This window comes from Cynocephalus volans, chromosome 4 (assembly GCF_027409185.1).
Source record: "Cynocephalus volans isolate mCynVol1 chromosome 4, mCynVol1.pri, whole genome shotgun sequence".
In the NCBI taxonomy this organism is placed as follows: domain Eukaryota; kingdom Metazoa; phylum Chordata; class Mammalia; order Dermoptera; family Cynocephalidae; genus Cynocephalus; species Cynocephalus volans.
This window is the reverse complement of record NC_084463.1, coordinates 156,494,759-156,507,496: the sequence shown is the minus strand read 5'-3', so window position 1 is coordinate 156,507,496 and position 12,738 is coordinate 156,494,759. Positions and strand designations below refer to the sequence as shown.

The window sequence follows — 12,738 nt, the reverse complement described above, 5'->3', positions numbered from 1 at the left end:
TATTGGCCCTGTTTACAAATGAGAAGCAGAATGAGAAAGGCTGCATAATTTGCCTAAGCTTACATAGTTAGTAAAAGGTCAAACTGGGATTTAAATCTAGGGGTATTTGGCTCTAAAGTCCTGAACTCTTTCTTCTGCCCTTCACACTGTCTTAACAATTCAGCACTGGGGGCCAGGGAGGAGTCTCCAACCCTAACCTCAGCAATTCCTTAGAAAGAATGAAACCAAAAAAGTCTCCCTTTCTGTGGCTTACTCCAATTTTTCAAATCTTGGGGTAAGTCAATTTGGTGTTGCTTTGGGTCAGGTGAGAAGAGTGTGATATGATTTGATTTGTTTTTATCACCTCCGGTGGGAAGTCAGGAAGGAGACTAAACAGTCTGATATTTGGATGCATTCTGGGGAAAAGAAAACTAGATCAGGTCAACAAATATTTCCTCATTAAGCAGCAGGATTAGGAAGGTTTCTAAGGCAACAGCAGGTGTTTTTGACATGAGGGGTGGGATGGGGCCAATTCCCTGTAACACATGCAGATTGAACTTTGCAGATTGCTATGGTAACAACTTCTTCCAATATCATAGGCGGATGTGGGAAATTTATAAGAAACTGAGGACTTAACAGCTCTCCTTGCAGTGTGATTTCAGGCTTGAAGTCTCTGGCAAGTGAAGTGTTGGCTGGTAGCGGTGAGGAGAGCTGCTAGAGCTGAGCTAGCTCCCAGGTGGCAGTGTTGTGATTCAGTAATAGCAGTCATTTTACTTGACTCAGTATTGTTCCCCAGGGGTTTCAGGAGTCACCCCTAATCATCAGATTACCCCCAAGAGCCAGAATAATTTGTTTAGTGTTCAGGAGTTTGCAAAACTCTTTCAGGGCCCTTTGCTTATCTGAGACACACATCAGTCCCCAAGGTGGGATTATCATCACTGTGCCCCATTTTCCAGATAAGGAAACTGAGGTTAAAAGACTTGATCAGATCAACAGAGTAACCATTACTCTTTCAGAAGGAGAAAAGAATTCTAGGGTAATTAGAGGTGGGAGGGGGGAGGGAGAAGGGGATGGGGAGAGATTGGACAAGGGGCATAAAGAATAAGTACACTTTGACTTCAGGTATATCAGGCCTGGGCTGGGCATGGCAGCAGATGGGCCTGGAGTTTGACTGATTCTGAGGCCAGGGGCTGGGAGGCAGGATGTGAAGGATGGTCTGAAGAGACTCTTCTTCAAGATGGCGGCGGCTGCGGCGGCTGGCGCGGAGTAGCTGAGGTGGAAAAGGTGGCCACTGGGCCTCAGGCAGCCGGGAAACTTGTGGACCTTCCTCTGGCCATCTCTTAAGGGAGGACTGCTGCTGCTGGCCGGTCGTGGGGGCTCAACGCCACTTTGCCCCCGGCAGGAGAGGCTGCCTCATTTACAGGCAACAGCTTTGAAGTGTGGAGCAGGAAAAGAACTGATTCTTAGCTGCAAAAGCGAGTCTTGAAACAGGGAACACGGCGCCAGGGCTGCTGTGGATGCAGCCAGGATCCCGGAGGCTGGGGCCGCACTGAAGGCGGCCAGCTGCCCTATTCAGGATTCGAGGTTTCAGGCCGGCATTAAAGAAGATTCCTGGGAGCGCCCGAGCGGCGCCGCGACTGAACAGCCCGAGGCGGCAGCGCCGAGAACACGGAAGGCAACAAACCAGAGACAGAGCGAGCGCCCGACCTGGCACAGCACTGTGAGTGATCCCTGGCACAGCTCTGTTCGGGGGGTGGATGCCCACGCGGCTCCCGCCTGCACCACCAGGCCACTCACTGCCCCGGTGCTGCCTCCATTTTCCCAGGGCGGGTAGCTCCGCCCTGCTCGGCCATCACTGAGCCCATTTGCTTGGCCTGGCGCGGGGCTTTCCGGACCCTGCGGGCCGGCCTCCTCTCCCACTCCCTCCGCGGTTCTCTGGCGGGGCTGGGGGTGTGGGGCATCCCGACCAGTGTTGGGAGGGCTAGGAAGTACGGGCGGGCCGACTGTCACTCCACCACACCCTGGACTCCAGCCCCGGTAAACTTCCTGTTACTGGGAGGCAGATACCATCTCTGCGACCACCAGTTTGGAAAAAAGCCTAACGTATTTCTGGTTGGGAATAGTGTGGTAGGAGAGTTCCCAGGTCCGCTTGAACCTGCCGGAGAGCAGGCTGCAGGCGGGCACTAGACTCGGTTTATACCGGGGGGATACAAAGGTGAACAAGACCCGAGAAAGATCTACACAGTGCTACAAAGGCACCCAGAGAGACCGGTCGTCTGTGCCTAGCAGAAACCTGGTAGACTTCCTGGGCGAGGCGGTGCTGAGCAGGGTCTTGAAGGCCCAGCTGATAGACGAGGAGTGCAGAAGACACACCCCAGCCCAGCACAGTGTGCACAGAGGGGGGAGACGTGCGGCCAGGGAGGCGGAGACTCGACAGAAACCACACACCCAGTGGGGTCGCCACTGCACGATCTAACAGCCTGGGCCAGAGCACACGGAACGGGGAGAAGTCCTGTACAGAAAGTGAAAGCTCAACAGAGATCACACACCCTGTGGTACGTGATCCACCAGCCCAGCAGAGTACAAGCTGACCAGAAAGGTGGATCCCCGGAGAAGCCCAAGACCCGAGGCAACCACACACACAAGACACTAGAGGCCAACTGAGCAGTCACGGCGGGAGCCATACCAAATTGGCAACCACAGCAACATCCTAGTTAGTCATTAGTCTCAAACCGGTGGACTGTGAAACCCCCTGCCACAATGAATAAACACCAAAAAAAAGACACCAGAAATACAAAAAATCAAGAAAGTACACCACCAAAAGTTAATAAATCTCATACTCTAGATCCTATAGAACAAGAAGCCCTTGAAATAACTGACAAGGAATTTCGAGTGATAATTCTAAGGAAACTGAATGAGATACAAGAAAACTCAGCTAGACATCATGATGAAATGAGGAAAAGTATACAGGATCTGAAAGAGGAAATATACAAGGAAATCAATGTCCTGAAAAAAAATGTAGCAGAACTTGCTGAACTGAAGAAGTTATTCAGCGAAATAAAAAACACAACGGAGAGTTTAACCAGCAGGCTTGTCGAAGTTGAAGAGAGAACCTCTGAACTTGAAGATGGGCTGTTTGAAATAACACAAGCAGACAAAAAGAAAGAAAAAAGAATCAAGGACATGGAAGAAAATCTGAGAGAGATATCAGACAACCTCAAGCGCTCAAATATCCGAGTCATGGGTATTCCAGAAGGGGAGGAAAATGGAGATTCCATTGAAAACATATTCAACAAAATAGTGGCAGAAAACTTCCCAGGTATAGGAAAAATCACAGATCTTCAGATCCAGGAAGCTCAACGATCTCCAAACGTATTCAACCCAAAAAGGCCTTCTCCAAGACATGTCATAGTCAAATTGGCAAAACTCAGAGACAAAGAGAGAATCTTAAAAGCTGCAAGAGAGAAGCGTCAAATCACCTATAAGGGAGCCCCAATCAGGTTAACATCAGACTTTTCATCACAAACCTTAAAAGCTAGAAAGGAATGGGATGATATTTTCAAAATACTAAAAGACAAAGATTGCCAGCCAAGAATACTCTACCCTGCAAGGCTATCCTTCCGAAATGAGGGGCAAATAGTATATTTCTCAGACAAACAAAAACTGCGGGAGTTCACTACCACAAGACCACCCTTACAAGAAATCCTCAAGGGAGTACTGGGTTTGGTTCCTGAAAAATAACTACCACTGCCATAAAAACCTAAGAAAAATCTAAACCTGCTAGTACAATAAAAATGGCATTCATGAAGAGAAAACAAGCTAACAAAAACACTATCTACAACCTAAGGAACCAACAAACAAAGAAACCAAACAGTAAATCAGAAAGCAAGGAACAAAAGACACCTAAGACAACCAAACAACCAATAAAATGCTAGGAATAAATCAACACCTTTCAATAACAACTCTTAATGTTAAAGGCTTAAATTCCCCAATTAAAAGACACAGACTGGCTGACTGGATCAAAAAGCAGGACCCAACTATATGCTGCCTACAAGAGACCCACCTCACCCATAAAGATTCACACAGACTAAGAGTGAAAGGATGGAAAAAGATTTACCATGCAAACAGAAAAGAAAAACGAGCTGGAGTGGCTATTCTTATATCTGACAAAATAGACTTTAAACTAAAAACCATAAAAAGAGACAATGAGGGACACTACTTAATGATAAAAGGATTGATCCATCAAGAAGACATAACAATCATAAATATGTATGCACCCAATGTTGGAGCAGCCAGATTTATAAAACAAACTCTATTAGACCTAAAGAAGGAAATAGACACTAATACCATAATAGCAGGGGACCTGAACACTCCACTGTCAATATTAGACAGATCATCTAGGCAAAGAATCAGTAGAGAAACACAAGATCTAAACAAGACTCTAGACCAATTGGAATTGGCAGATATCTACAGAACATTCCACCCAACAACCTCAGAATATTCATTCTTCTCATCAGCACATGGATCATTCTCCAGGATAGATCACATATTAGGTCACAAATCAAGTCTCAATAAATTCAAAAAAATTGGAATTATCCCATGTATCTTCTCAGACCACAATGGATTAAAACTAGAAATTAATAACAAACAAAACTCTGGAAACTATACAAACACATGGAAATTAAACAGCATTCTACTTAATGACATATGGGTCCAAGAAGAAATCAAGCAGGAAATCAAAAAGTTTATTGAAACTAATGAAAACAATGATACATCATACCAAAACCTGTGGGATACTGCAAAAGCAGTATTGAGGGGAAAATTTATTGCATTAAATGCTCACTTCAGAAGAATGGAAAGATGGCAAGTGAACAACCTAACACTTCACCTTAAAGAACTAGAAAAACAAGAACAATCCAATCCTAAAGTTAGCAGACGGAAAGAAATCATTAAGATCAGAGCAGAACTGAATGAAATTGAAAACCAAAAAACAATTCAAAAGATCAACGAATCAAAAAGTTGGTTTTTTGAAAAGATAAATAAAATTGACAAACCATTAGCATGGCTAACAAAAAAAAGAAGAGAGAAGACTCAAATAACAAAAATTAGAAATGAAAAAGGCGATATTACAACTGATTCATCTGAAATACAAGGAATCATTCGAGACTACTATAAACAACTATACGCCAACAAATTTGAAAATCTGGAGGAAATGGATAAATTTCTGGACACACACAAGCTCCCAAAACTGAACCGTGAAGACGTAGAAAATTTGAACAGACCAATAACAATAAAGGAGATTGAAGCTGTTATCAGAAGGCTCCCAACAAAGAAAAGCCCAGGACCAGATGGATTCACAGCAGAATTTTACCAAACATTCAAAGAGGAATTGACACCGATTCTTTACAAACTATTCCAAAAGATTGAAACGGACGCAAATCTCCCAAACTCATTCTATGAAGCAAACATCATCCTGATACCAAAACCAGGTAAAGATATAACCAAAAAAGAAAACTACAGGCCGATATCCTTGATGAATATAGATGCAAAAATCCTCACTAAAATACTAGCAAACAGAATACAGCAACACATACGAAAAATTATTCATCACGATCAAGTGGGATTCATCCCAGGGATGCAAGGTTGGTTCAACATACGCAAATCAATAAATGTGATACACCATATTAATAAACTCAAACACAAGGACCATATGATCATCTCTATAGATGCTGAAAAAGCATTTGATAAAGTTCAGCACTCATTCATGACAAAGACCCTCTATAAGTTAGGTATAGAGGGAAAGTATCTCAACATAATTAAAGCCATATATGACAAACCCACTGCCAATATCATCCTGAATGGGGAAAAACTGAAAGCTTTTCCTTTAAGAACAGGCACTAGACAAGGATGCCCACTCTCACCACTCCTATTCAACATAGTGTTGGAAGCACTAGCCAGAGCAATCAGAGAAGAGAAGGAAATAAAGGGCATCCAGATTGGAAAAGATGAAGTCAAACTGTCCCTGTTTGCAGATGACATGATCCTATATATCGTACAGCCTAAAACCTCTACAAAAAAACTGTTGGAATTGATAAATGATTTCAGCACAGTAGCAGGATACAAAATCAACACACAAAAATCAGTAGCATTTCTTTTCTCCAATAGTGAACATGCAGAAGGAGAAATCAAGAAAGCCTGCCCATTTACAATAGCCACCAAAAAAATAAAATACTTAGGAATTGAGTTAACCAAGGAGGTGAAAAATCTCTATAATGAGAACTACAAACCACTGCTGAGAGAAATTAGAGAGGATACAAGAAGATGGAAAGATATTCCATGCTCTTGGATTGGAAGAATCAACATAGTGAAAATGTCCATACTACCCAAAGTGATATACAAATTCAATGCAATCCCCATCAAAATTCCAAAGACATTTTTCTCAGAAATGGAAAGAGCTATCCAGACATTTATATGGAACAACAAAAGACCACGCATAGCCAAAGCAATGCTGAGCAAAAAAAATAAAGCTGGAGGCATAACACTACCTGACTTTAAGCTATACTACAAAGCTATAATAACCAAAACAGTATGGTACTGGCATAAAAACAGACACACTGACCAATGGAATAGAATAGAGAATCCAGAAATCAACCCACCCACTTACTGCCATCTGATCTTTGACAAAGGCACCAAGCCTATTCACTGGGGAAGGGACTGCCTCTTCAGCAAGTGGTGCTGGGATAACTGGATATCGATATGCAGGAGAATGAAACTAGATCCATACCTCTCACCGTATACTAAAATCAACTCAAAATGGATTAAGGATTTAAATATACACCCTGAGACAATAAAACTTCTTAAAGAAAACATAGGAGAAACACTTCAGGAAATAGGACTGGGCACAGACTTCATGAATACGACCCCAAAAGCACGGGCAACCAAAGGAAAAATAAACAAATGGGATTATATCAAACTAAAAAGCTTCTGCACAGCAAAAGAAACAATTAAAAGAGTTAAAAGACAACCAACAGAGTGGGAGAAAATATTTGCAAAATATACATCTGACAAAGGATTAATATCCAGAATATATAAGGAACTCAAACAACTTTACAAGAAGAAAACAAGCAACCCAATTAAAAAATGGGCAAAAGAGCTAAATAGGCATTTCTCTAAGGAAGATATCCAAATGGCCAACAGACATATGAAAAAATGCTCAACATCACTCAGCATCCGGGAAATGCAAATCAAAACCACATTGAGATACCATCTCACCCCAGTTAGGATGGCTAAAATCCAAAAGACTGTGAACGATAAATGCTGGCGAGGCTGCGGAGAAAAAGGAACTCTCATACATTGTTGGTGGGACTGCAAAATGGTGCAGCCTCTATGGAAAATGGTATGGAGGTTCCTTAAACAATTGCAAATAGATCTACCATACGACCCAGCCATCCCACTGTTGGGAATATACCCAGAGGAATGGAAATCATCAAGTCGAAGGTATACCTGTTCCCCAATGTTCATCGCAGCACTCTTTACAATAGCCAAGAGTTGGAACCAGCCCAAATGCCCATCATCAGATGAGTGGATACGGAAAATGTGGTACATCTACACAATGGAATACTACTCAGCTATAAAAACGAATGAAATACTGCCATTTGCAACAACATGGATGGACCTTGAGAGAATTATATTAAGTGAAACAAGTCAGGCACAGAAAGAGAAATACCACATGTTCTCACTTATTGGAGGGAGCTAAAAATTAATAAATAAATTCACACACACACATACACACACACACACACAAACCGGGGGGGGGGGGGAGAAGATATAACAACCAGAATTATTTGAAGTTGATACAACAAGCAAACAGAAAGGACATTGTTGGGGGGAGGGGGGGAGGGAGAAGGGAGGGAGGTTTTGGTGATGGGGAGCAATAATCAGCTACAATGTATATCGACAAAATAAAATTAAAAAAAAAAATTTTATATAAATTACATTAAAAAAAAAAAAAAGAATAAGTACACTTTGTAACAATATACATACTAATAATATTGATTTGATCAACATATGTCAATGTTGAACCCGTAAAATATGTACAATCAATTATGATTCAATAAAAATTGAAAAAAAAAAAAGACTTGACCAAGGTCACACAGTTAAAGAGCTGTGGAGCCAAAGTACAAACCAAGGGCATCTGTCCCCAAATTCTGTAAATTTTTTCCCTGCACACTTTGGGATTAGAGCTGGCATTAACCATTTAGACGGAGATAAGGGGCAAGGGCGCCTCAAGCCGACTGTGGGGCTAGCGTGTCTAACCCGACTCTCAGCTCCTGCGCTGCCTAGAAAATGCTGTGTTTTGCTTTCCAGCTCTATGTTTTTTTTCCCTCAGAGTTTATCCTTGTAACAGATCTCTGATATCAGTTGAAACTGTTTGTTATTGAGCTGAATAATCATGGCAAGGTCCTCATTAAGCAAGAACCAACAATATGTTGCTTTTCTCCCCCTGTTAAGAACAGATCTGGCAGACTGCCCTGAATGTGAGCCCTTCCCGGCATCCCTTGCACGGCCTTCTACCAGGAGATTCTGCGGGCCCCCCCAGCTGTCTGGTGAGAAATGGCACCACCTCTGTCCTAAATCCAATGGCCAGTACTCGGCCTTTGAGCCTCGCTATCTTCTACTAGATCATGTTCCCCATGTTCAAGGCGTGTGGGAGCGATTTAGTCAAGATATAAAGTAACGGAAAGAAGTTGAGACCAGAGATCAAAGCAGTCTGGGCCAGATGGCTGGAGCTTAGTTTTCTCCTCACCAGAGGTGGATGGACTGCAAGGGCCTGGGAAATGCTGCTTCCTTGGTTCTGCTTATGAAGCTTCAGCTTTTTCAGCCTGTGGACCACCGCCCCCCGCCCCCCCCGACTCCTACTCAGTGCTTTGTGGCAAAAGGTGGGGCTCCAGGACTCCTGTGAAGTGTCCCACTCCTTTTCTGTAATTTGTCATCCTGCACATGTCTCCCAGGAGAACCATGGCCTGTGGATGTTGATGGCCCCCCAAAGTTTTTTACATCTTTGAATTGGCTACCGAAATTTTGAAATGGGGAGATTCATGTAAATCTGGATTTTTTGCATCCCTTGGAGAATTGGCAGGTCTGGCAAAGCCCTCCTCCCTGCAGGAGGTGTGTGGAGCTGGGCCAGGGCTGGTGTTGCTCTCCAGTGGGACACACGACCCGCCTGTCGCTTGGCCTCTGACTTGTTGGCTTGGTCCTTGTAGGCAGCTGGGATTGTGACCTCTGGTAGAGGTGAAAACTGCAGAGGTAAAAACTGCAGAGGAGACAAAACTTGAAAAGAAAGGAACTAAGGAAAAGAAAGAAAAAACAATAGCAGGCCTCCTCCTTTTCGTGGTTGTTTTTGAGGCAATGGAGCACATTTCCCCTCCTGGTGCAGGGAACGCAGACCAGCTCGTGCATCGCTTCTTCCCAGTCTGGTCACTTTTGAGTTGATGGTCTCGCCCCAGAAAGAGGTGTTGTCCTGCTGTACCTGTGAGCACTGTGCAACCACCTGCGTCGCCAGCCATCTGTCCCCTTCTCAGCCACTGGGATATGCAGTGCCTCCCACGAGGGCCCTGCTGCTCCTGTCCCACCCACACGGCACGAACAGCCCCCTCAAGCGTGCCCTCGCAGGCCCCTCAGCTGCCTACCCCCCTACTCCTTCACTGGTCCCCACCTCTAGTGTGGCCCCTCTCACCTGTGTTCACAATAATTTATTTTGAGTCATTTTTGGCTTTTTAAAACCAAACTGTGTTCCTTGAGAGGATTAATTTTTATGTGTTAAAATTGTGTTTGGCTTAAGTAAGAACTCCATAGATACTTACTTACACCTCCTGCCCCCATCTATCCTTCCTCTGATGTGGGGCCTTGCACAGTCCTGGCACGTAGTGACTGTGCAGTAAGTTTATTCAGTAAAGGCGTGAGGAAATGAAGGCAGGCATGAGTGAGCGGAGGAAGGCTGTTCTCATGTCCCACGTCTTGTACGTCCACCAGCTGACAGATTATTCTCTCCCTCTCTTCCTTCACCATTTTTTCTGGCAAATGTTGTGAGCCAGTCTGTGCTGGGCACTGGTGATACAAAGATGAATAACACTTTCTCCTTGTCCGTCTTTGAGAGGGGCTTATCTCCTCTCATCTTCAGCTCCTCTCTCCTTTCTCCTCCCCCCAGTAGCAAACTCCGGACATCACCAGAGAAGTTCCCAGCATCCTCCTGGGCATCTTGGTAGTGGGAGGGGGTCTGGGCTGGTGCCCTGGTACCAAGGGGCTGAGGCAATTGGACTTGTCAGACTCTCCAGAAACAAAAGCCTGTGGACTCTGGGTCCCCAAATAACATCTCTGTAACCCCTTAGTCCTCTACTTTGTGACATTCCCGGTGGTTGTGGCCACTCCAAGAAGTGCTGGTTTGGACTTTTCCACCATGTTGGGTGACTGGGACTTGGAACGCTGCCAGCAGCAGATGCCCAGGCTTCAGGGGCTCCTCAGATGGCAGCTCTGTGAGACTTGGGCAAAATATTTTCCTGTTCTCCCCTAACTTTTCTAAATTATGGACCTAGAGAAGTGCTTGCTGTTTTCAACTCCATAGGGGGCCTCTAAGGAGCAGGTGATGTCTCCATGACTTGTGAAAGAAAAGCACCTGTACCTGTACCTTCTGTGGGTGGGTGCTGCTGTGACAGTTGCACAGGATGGCACTTGCCTGCTTGGCCTGAAGTGTTGTGAAGGTTGCGAAGTGAGCCGCCTCCATTGGAGGTAGGACTGAGGAGGGGCTGAGACAGCATGCTTGAGTGGGCTGGTAATCTCTGGATCTTGGGCCTTGTACCCAGACTCTATCCTCCTTGTACCCCTGTGAGAGGCAGAGCAGGTGGGGCAGAGGTGTTGGTGAAATGAAAACACCAGAGGAGGGAAGGGCCTGGGGCCTCCGGAGGTTTGACCCCCAAAATCTTATAGGACCTGGGGCGATACTCTTCCTGTTTCTTTTTGGGCTTTATTTTATCTCTGAAATGGGGATAATTAAGCCTTATGCTGGCTTGGCTTACTAGAGTGATTATTTAAATTAATGGGAGAGTTTGCAAATGGCTTTGATTTCAGGAAAAAGAAGCCATGTGACCTTAAGGGTTTGTTTACCCATTTTATAGGTAAGGAAAATTGCCCTAACAAGAGGACATTTGGTCTCCAGATATTTGGCAAAGTTGGGAGTGGAGTCCTGAGCACGCCTCATTCTGGAAGAAAAGGGTACAGATGTCTCTTGCACATGCTGTGGCACCTTCTGAGGCAGAAAGGCCAGTGAGCGGACAAGGCAGTGGCTGGGGCAGCCACCTTGGCCCTTCTGGGCTTAGCCTCCCCACGCAGGGTGCAGTCTCATGGCCCGTTAGGAGCCTGACATTGTAGCAGGCATCATCTTCATACGACTCTCCCCTGCAGAGTTGGCCTGAGCTTGGCTCTGTTCTTGTGAATGATATTCTGCCTCGTGGCCAACTCTGACGCTGCCTCACTTGGCAGTACTCGTTGTCATGGGACTGCAAACCTAGAGCTTAAATCCTGGCATGAAAGACCTCTGTCTTGTGCACCTTGGTGTCGTCCCCCGTGCCCACTCAGAGCCAGCCATAGGGACTGAAGGGAAGTGCATCTGGGGCCCTTGGGCACAGCCTTTGTTCTCTTCCCGCCTCTGCTGTGGGCCGGTGACGAGCCCCTTCCTTTCCTGGAGTCACTGATTTTCCTCTGTCAGAGGGACTGCAACTCCCTGAGTTCACTCAGTGTTGGAGGAGGGGAAAAATAACACAATAAATAGATGCTGGATTAATTTGACCCAGGTCGCTTAGTTAAAATTAAGATGACTAAAAATTAAATTAAGAACCTTGGAGGTGCTGAAGTTCTAGGCCTGGAGGAGGAATAAGGACTCTGGCTTTAAACAGGGACTCCTGATGATTCTGGTGCCCATGCCGGGACCCTCCCTGGACTGGTTAAGGCACTCCCGAGCTGCATGACTGTGGGCAGGTTAGTTCATCTCTCTAAACCTCTTCTGTGAGGTCAGGTTAATATTGGTGCCCAATGTAAAAGATGGTTGTGAGGGTTCTCAGATATTATGTAGTGCTTATTATGTTCCAGGTACTGCTCTGTTTTACACATGGAGAAACTGAGGCACAAAGAGGGCTAACACAGCTAGTGAGTGGCAAAGCCAGGATTCAAATCCAGGCATTATGGCTCCAGAGTCCTAACATCTAGGTTGGTGGCTCTTCAAGTGTGTTCCAGGGATCCCTGGGGGTCTCCAATACCCTTTCAGGCTGTTCATGAGGTCAGAGCGATTTTCGTAATAATTGTAAGACATTATTTTCCTTTTTAACTGTCTCTGTCTCATGAGTATACAGTAGTTTTCAGAGGCTACATGACCTGTGCTCATGTTATCATTCTGTTGGCTAATGGAATGTGTGCTTGTGTGTTCTTGTGTTTTAAAAATCTCTTGCTGTCAGTGTCTAATAAGGTAAATACTGATAGCTGCAATCTGCATGAATGCAAACTCTTTGGGGTTCTCAGTAATGTTGGGAGTGAAGAAGGATCCCGAAACCAGGAAGTTTTCCATCTGTTGTTTGGGGCTGTGTTAACTTAAATGAGATACTCATGGAGCATCTGGCGATGCCTTATGTGGTAAGTGGTTGCGGGGAGAGTTGGTGCCTGGAGATCTCAGTTGGGTCAGAGCTCCCCAGGACGTGGACACCTCCATTTGTG

At 45.0% G+C, this 12,738-nt stretch overlaps 1 protein-coding gene across 5 annotated transcripts in view; it reads left to right on the top strand.

Annotated features, from left to right (window-relative positions):
- Positions 1-12,738, top strand: part of VPS37C (VPS37C subunit of ESCRT-I) — a 31,375-nt gene that overhangs the window by 8,997 nt on the left and 9,640 nt on the right. For 2 of the 5 annotated variants that reach the window (XM_063093563.1, XM_063093560.1), the window contains exon 2: positions 8,496-8,585. The exons of 2 other annotated variants lie outside the window; for them this stretch is intronic. The gene's annotated coding sequence lies outside the window, so the exon portion shown is untranslated. Of the gene's footprint in view, positions 1-8,490; positions 8,586-12,738 lie in introns of all 5 variants that reach the window. One more of the 5 variants, XM_063093562.1, reaches the window with a different exon arrangement.